Consider the following 7,020-nt stretch of genomic DNA (forward strand, 5'->3'; position numbering starts at 1 on the left):
GAGAGTATAAATGAGACATTGCATGCCAGTAACTTCAGTTATGGAGACATCAAAGCCATAGATTGATATAACAGGCAATGAAGCAAAATACTAATGAAAAAAATTTTGTTAAAAAAACCTCAAGCATTTTGTAGATACCAGAAGCAGATTAATAAAACAACTTTTTTTTTTTTTTTCACAGCCTACAAACTTCTATCAAAAAGATGCCCTAAACTTAAAATGCTTCAGAATTAAAACTGGTTAATTACATAATTTTATTTCTGTTCTTCAATTCTTTGCATGATTCAAATATTATTATATGAACTAAAACTAAAATTTTATAACATGTGTGCATCTTGTTCATAACTACAAACCATGATTTGAGAAAATGTGAAAATTTATTCAGATAATCATAATTTTTATTTGGTTCTGAAGATGAGATTAAGTTCTTGGGTTGTTTTTTTTTATTGATTTAAAAAAATTTTTATAACAGCTTAGATATTCCATCTGTAACTATGACTGATTATCCCACTAACAATATATTTTCTTCGTTTTTACCCGTTCATGAAAATGTTTGAGTAAAGAACATACATTTCTGGAAAAGAGAGGCACACATAGGAGAGAATGGATAGATCAAATGATAGATACGTAAGCAGTCAGCAGACCAGGGCAAGCACACTAAGTATCTCTCCATACAAAACAGATGAGGGGTGAAACATGATAATTTGAAACCATTTTCCATCACCCTACACCATTATCACATTAACAAAGATGGCAGTAGAAATGAAAAATAAACCCAAATATAATAGTTTAAGAAGAAAGTCTTTGCTAGTTTTTAAGACTTAACTAGAACAAAATACAGAAAGGAAACCTTAAGCCAGTCAGGTAATGATAACATAGAAGCACAGTAAGATGTAACATTTTTCACAACTGTAAAATATACAAAATTATAAAGAAAAATAACCATCCAACTTTTAAAACATGACTGTCAGATTTATTAAGTTCAACAATTTGGGAATTCTTTCATAATTTTATTGTTTTTTTTTTTTTCAATAAATGTTTTCCTTGCTATTTCAATAGATATTATCAAACACAAAAGAACCAGTAGAGACAGAAATTTGATAACTGAGTGAAAAAAAAGCAATCTATTCTTTCACTATTAATTCTAATAAAATCATTGCTTTAATTTTTCTCAAATAAAATTGGATTGTAATATTTAAAGAAATACCTAAATTGTTAAGGTGACAGCAGTGATCTTTTATAAGAGATAGGAATGGTAGATTTCTTTTAAAATGGTACATTTGAAAGCAGTTGTGTAAGTATATACATACACACACACATATATACATACACACAAATATATATATATATATATATATATATATATATATATATATATGTGTGTGTGTGTGTGTGCGTGTGCATAAATGATAGAAGGGTACAGGTTATGCCCAATCAAACAATGATTCCTATGTGTGTTACCTGCTAGATTTGATGTTTATTTTGGATCATGGAATGGTCAAGATTTTATAATTATTTTCACACCATGCTTAATGTTCAAAGTCAATTCTTTGCTTTAGACCAAGGAATGGTTGAAGCCAAATACACTTCTATGATGGAATGATTGAAATACAAACATTGTAATGTTTAGGAAATGTTTTACAGACTAAAAATGTTGTATTTATACAAATGGAATGTTTTAGGTGTGACTAAAATGAAACTAAATTATTCTAAGGAATGCCTAAGCAAATTAAATTGTAATTTTGACCTTAGTTTCTAGCAGATATTGTTTGTGGGCCTGTAAAGTAAATGGTTTAAGTCAAAAGCAAGATTAAAAAGAAATTAATTTTTTTTTTGTCTCTTTTATGTGAAGATTTTTTTCTTTTTCTTTTTCAACACTATTACAATTTTTAACATATTGGCAGTCAACAAATATATTACCAGTTTTGTTGTATCACAATAGATACAAAATTTGGGTTAACGACTCACTGGCTCTTCAACATTAAACCCTCTGTCTGTGTACAGTGCTGCCATAAAACAGCTGTGGTAAGTCTTTTAAGTCACACCAACTCAAACTAAAATCAAAAGCCATTTTTTAATTATTATTATTAATACACGACTGAACCACTTGACTATTTCAAACTAAACTCCCGACTACAACTACAGTTATTAAAACATCCAACTTAAAAAAAAAAAGGAGGGAGGGGAAAAAAAATTAAGAAAGTACGATGAAACAAATAATAGGAGAATTCTTTGAGATTAGGATTCAGCAAACAAATAGGAAATTTTGTGAACAGAATGAGTTAAGGAGGTGAAAGCTGCACAGAATAAATAACTGGTTAAATTCATCAATGTGTTCTTGTTTACAATAATGATACCACCAAAATAGCCCAACAGTCATTTGAGTGTGCGTAGAGAGAATAGTTATTACTTTTTAACATATTTCAAGGGCATATGTGTAAGTGTATATATATATATATATATATATATATATAGATATATAGGTACAGATATATGTTAAAGTTTATTTTTGTTTTCAGTTATAATGAAAACAATTTTACATTAATCTGAAAGGTAACTCTATACTTTTGTAGAGTACAAATTTATTATTCTTAAACAAGAATATTATCGACAATGATCTGACGTTTCAGCCATTTAAGCCATCATCCAACAACAGCTTCACTGGCCCAAACTTTGAAGTCACTGTCAATAATATTCTTGTTTAAGAATATATATATATATATGTATATACATTTATGTATATATATATATATATATGTATATTCATATATGTATATACATTTATGTATATATATATATATATATGTATATTCATATATGTATATATGTATATATATATAATCAATCATATTTAGCCCTCGTTATCTGTGGATGGCTAAATTACATTGGTTTACAAAATGATTTGATTAATATTCTTCATATTTAGATTCAACAAACTTCAAATTCATCTTTTAACAACAGATTTTGAAAATTTGATAATGAATAATGATGTTCAATGAAAAAAAAAAAAATACATGATTGAGAGAGAAGAAAAAAAAAGCATTTCACCCAGTTCTACACTGAAAAGAAAACAACAGGAAAATTGAAATAGTTACTATCATCAGGTAACAATCATATGCTCTGGAGAAAATAGTGATACACCAAAACTGGATCTTTTTTTTTACAAAGTTCACAAGACCTCATGACCTCACTGAAGGATATCATTATCAGTTTTAATGAATTAACAGGGTAGTTGTGAACTGGATTTATCTCTATAGTGGTATATCATGTATCAATGATGTAGAGTGGAACACTAAAGTACCAACAGGTCACCAAAATTATAATTTAATATATAAGAACCTAGGCCATATTTTCATTTTAATATACTGCAAGTAAGAACTTCAGTAACTATATAATTGTGAATGGTAAATTTAGTTACTGTACAAATAAATGAAGTTCCTTTAATGCAAATATAAATGCTTGTATTGGCACAAGCCCACAAATTTGTAAAAGCAAAGTAAAGCCAACCTCAGTATATGACTGGTACGTCTTATAACGACTCTACAAGTTGGCATTTTAATTTGGTTTGCTAAGAGATGAAAATATATGACATATATGCTAGTAGGTACTTTACTGTTTCTGCCACTCATATATTGGTTTGAAATGAATTCAAATTTTGGCACAAGGCCGGCAATTTCGAGGGAGGGGTAAGCTGATTGCATCAACCCCAGTGTTCAACTGGTACTTAGTTTATCGACCCTGAAAGGATGAAAGACAAAGTCAACCTCAGCAGAATTTGAACACACCACATAAAGATGGACAAAATGTCGCTAAGCATTTTGTCTGGCATGCTAATAATGCTGTCAGCTCACCACCTTCTGCCATTCTTATATTACAAATACATCAATTGCTCAGAAATCCTACAATTGCAATGATTTTTTTTTTGTAGGATGACTCAAATACTGTATATAATTCTGTTAGTGTGTTTTCAGAAGAAAAAGAAAAAAATTAAAATGAAAAGTAACAAGGCATAGATAAAAAACATACTCTCCTGGGAATAATTAAAGAGAATATTGGTTTCAAATTTTGGCACAAGGCCAGCAAATTAAGGGGATGGGGTAAGTTGATTACATCAAACCCCAATGCTCCACTGGTACTTATTCTATCGACCTTGAAAGGATGAAAGGCAAAGTCAACCCCGGTGGCATTTGAACTTAGAATGTAAAGACAAATGAAATGTCGTTAAACATTTTGTCTGGCACGCTAACGATTCTACCAGTTAGCCATCTTAATTAAAGAGAATATTACTAACAGAAAGTAAATTAAAAAGAACATAAAGCAGTTACAATAGAACCAGCAGAGCAGCATCAATTTGGTATTGTTGCTATAAGGAACAGTGGAATATTGGTTATGGTTTTAGCTGTTAAATAATAACTGCTTGAAGAATGAAAATTTCACAAGCATTCCAAACATTAAATTATAGTCCACTACATTTCATATGATTTACTAAAAGTTTATCCAATTTAGAAATATTTGTTTTTAAAGCCTAAATTAAGCAAGGGAATCAGATCAACAAAACTAGTTCCTCATAGTCACCTAAATAGCTTAATGCAGCAGCTAAATGTTTATCAACAGCCAATTGTCCTTACATAATGAAACCTACATCGTGGTTCAAAATACACACAATCAGTATATTCTGAACTAGAATCTTTTGACAAAATCCTTCATTAGGTTGGCTCCCTCTATACTATAGGTTTATTTAAGCAGTGATAACTAACTGGGTCTCACTAACAACTACATTAAATAAAATTAAAACTTGATAAAACAATACATTTCCCTCAGTCCCATAAAACTATTTATAACAATGAAGGCAGCAAAAACAGCAAATGGGAGCACAATTCAGTGGTAATTGCCAGCACAGCAACAACAGTAATTGCTTGAACAGCAAAAACAGCAATTGCCTGACTAGCACAACTGGTAATATTCCTATTTCCTTACAGTGCAAGTCTCAATTAAACCCACCACCACCACTACCACCACCAAAATAAAGATTGTCTTAGGTAAAACCATCAAGTCCGTTATTTCAAACAGGTTTAAATATACAAGTTAATAGCTAACTTAACTAGATTTTGACAATGCATACCTTTTGGTGTATTCCGTCACTTGGGTTGGCAACCTGGCTTGGCACCAACCAAATGTAAATAATACTTTAGTTCATTCAAATCATACAGAGAATGAAAGAAACAAGTAATTCTCAGGTCACCCATAACACCAGAAAGTGCCTAACATAACCTTGAGAAGCAAATTTGCTAAGCTATCACTAATGTTAGGATGCTTCAATAAAACTGAGCCACACCAAGCATTCATTATATTTACTGTAACTAATGTATACATTATGATTTTCCCACGTTGTTTGTTGACTAGATTACAAAACATAAATGAAATAATCATCAAAAATCCTTATGATATTATGATTGTTGATTCCTCTGTGAATAATATACTCCAAGCCAGCTTGGAATATAAACCATGGTGATTTAGGCGTAAGGTCTCTTGCTAACGTTTCCCTCTTCATTTCACAAACACACTCTGTTGGCTGGGTTGGAAGAACTCTCGTCCTCTTTCTCAGTCAATATTCTCTCATTATCAGGTTTGGAGATTACATTGGCCACCTGTAGTGGTGAGCATGGCATCAAGCCTTTAGATATGAAGATAATGAGAATGGGAATGATATACCTAGCAAGAAACCGGTTGAAATTTGATAGACATGTGACCAGCTTGAATGAAGTCACTTGTAACCGAAGAGTGCTTATTCAGCTGTCTCGTGGGGAGCTTTAACTATTTCCAATCAGGGAACTCAGTTATCTTTAGAACAGCTTTATATTACTATTGTATCACTCACATGTCAACTAACAAAGCTAGCTGTTATGGCTAACAAATGGATGCTGGGGTAAGGTGTCTTCATGGCCTGTCTAGTAAGTATAACAAGGTACATCGTGCCAGATGTACTGAGATCAATGCAATACTCGACTAAGCCATTCAAAAGTGCAGCATTCTAAGTATATTGGAGTCTGTTTGGTTGTATCAGTCATATCAGAAAAGACCAGATAGTTTAACTAGCATGCATGAAAAGACTGGAATTTTGTATGGGATGCCACTGCGGAGTGTGGAGGATAAATTCATTATCCCACATTGATTTATGCATGTAGTGCTGCAATATATACAGGAGAATGCAACCAAAGCATTCAAGAATATGGGTACATACGGTACAACCATGCAGCACTTGATGAAATCTGCAAATGACTTGTTGTTTCAACAAATGCCATTTGGGAACCTTTAATCTGTCGCCAACAATTTTCAGCAATTATAATACAAGGGAATGCAACAAATATGAGCTGTATACAGGCCACATAAATGTTTGTAAGTCAGAGTGAAGAATGCTTCTCTGTGTAGCAGGAAGAATAGTCCTCATTTTGTACAAATAGATACCCATCCTATTAGAATAATTTTGATAATTTCAACACTGTATGAGTGCATGTATGTTTGTATGTGTGCAGATGCAGAGAAATTTAGTGACGGCATAGTTGGAATGGTAAATTTGAAATCCTTGACAGTATAGATTAGATAAAGTTTTTTTTAAATACCATAGTAAAAGCAAGTGTGATAAAAAAAAAAAACTTTTTTAAGCAGATTTAAACTATTGAAGCTTTGACCATGTTGGGGTACCATCAGTATCCCTCTGAAGTGTAATTCATTTAAAACCTGAACACATATAATCCACCCAGGAGCATAGAAGCATTACACTTATTCAACATGTTCTGTAACAAAAAAATAAATAAATAAAGAAAACACTGCAATTATGCAACATATCCATTAGCATAAAAAAAAAGAATCATTGCACTTGAGTTGAAAACCAATAAAAATCATAATTAAAATGAAGTACCAGAGATATGAATAATTCAGGTGTTATAAGATTAATGACAAGTTCTTTAAGATGCCTTAGTATAGCCCAGATATATATATATATATATATATATATATATA

The sequence above is a fragment of the Octopus bimaculoides genome, chromosome 8 (genome assembly GCF_001194135.2).
Source record: "Octopus bimaculoides isolate UCB-OBI-ISO-001 chromosome 8, ASM119413v2, whole genome shotgun sequence".
Taxonomy (NCBI): domain Eukaryota; kingdom Metazoa; phylum Mollusca; class Cephalopoda; order Octopoda; family Octopodidae; genus Octopus; species Octopus bimaculoides.